We start from the raw sequence: 1,465 nt of genomic DNA, 5'->3' as shown, positions 1-1,465 counted from the left end.
ATCGAGCTTGAGCTCACCCTGAAAAGCTCGACTCGAGCTCGACCCAGCTTGTGCTCGTGCCTAGTTGGGCATCAGAAACTTTAGTTTTTGGGACCTTTGTCTGATAACATTATTGCTATTACATTTCGTCAATTAGTGTGGAGTAGGTCTTTTCGATCTGGGGGCATAACTAACATCAACAATAAGGTAGTTGTTTTTACTTGTTAATCTGATTCATGCTTTTTCAGTTGCCTTTTGAACTATAAGTTTAGGTGATCCATAAATATCCTGTAGATGTTTTGAGCCGTATATAGGCAATATGATTGTAGAGCATTGGCAGAGGACATTTTTGAAAAAAGGCAAAAATGGACTACACCAGTGAAAAAAATCACTGGCAGAAACTTACACCCGTGATTCTACAACTTAACTGACACTAGTGCTTTTGCACGCCTATAAAATCATGAATGGCGTTCCTTGGCGCAACATTAGTGATATGAATGGTGCTACTACCTCTAGCACCAGTGTTGGGTACTTCTCCGGTGCTGTGCACACTCTGCAATTGTATTGAGTACTGGTGCCCACAGATCTGGCACTCGTGGTGGTGCTAATTCTTTAATGTTTATTTAAAGGAATCCATTTTCGGTGTAAAACCCTTTAGGCCATAATACCTTTCTACAGCAAATGGCAATATATTCCAATTCAAGATCAGACCTACATATGTATATGATCTCCTAGCTCTATGAAAATTTCAAGCGGCGAAGCAATTCTTGAAGGTGGAAGATTTTCTTCAGTCACACTAGTGGAGGGGCCGAAAAGCGACCAGAGCTTTGTGCAGAATTCATGAAAGCAGCAAACAGCCGAACCCAAACGTGCTCTTATTGTCGACCCTTTTCACTGACAGCTGTGAAGATGCAACCCCCCAAATCCGGGAATGAGCAGGACAGGGTCACTATTACAACAATTTTTTTTTTGCACATCCTTGGTCGAAGCTTGCGATTTGAAGCAGAACTTCATATCGACTTTTACAAGGGAGAGGTGGCAGTTGACACCTCGTTGAGGCCATCTAATCTGAAGTACCTTTTCCAAGTAGAGGTAGTTTCAGGAAAGTTGATCATTCAACTTGGAAGAAATTCCTTTGGTCATAGATTCATTTCCAGGGAGAAGACATTTCAAACCCATAAATGACAGCCAGAAAGAAATTAGAAAAAAAACCCAGAAAATTATGGCATTTAAATGGTAACTTGATAGATAAGTGCTGCATTTGTTCTTTTGGGATCTAGGTACCTAAGGGTCCATTTGGTGGTCACATACAAAAGTTTGTGGACAAAAATCCATGGATTAAAATCTATGGATTTGTTACCAAGAGATAAATATCCATGGATAAGACTTTTTTCTAGTGCGTGACGGATAGGGATTAAAATCCTCGAAATAATGTTTTCGGTGTGATGGAACTTGATATATAAAAATTTATACGGAAAAAACAACC

This window comes from Nymphaea colorata, chromosome 12, assembly GCF_008831285.2.
Source record: "Nymphaea colorata isolate Beijing-Zhang1983 chromosome 12, ASM883128v2, whole genome shotgun sequence".
Lineage (NCBI taxonomy): Eukaryota > Viridiplantae > Streptophyta > Magnoliopsida > Nymphaeales > Nymphaeaceae > Nymphaea > Nymphaea colorata.
Note: the sequence above shows the minus strand (reverse complement) of the source record.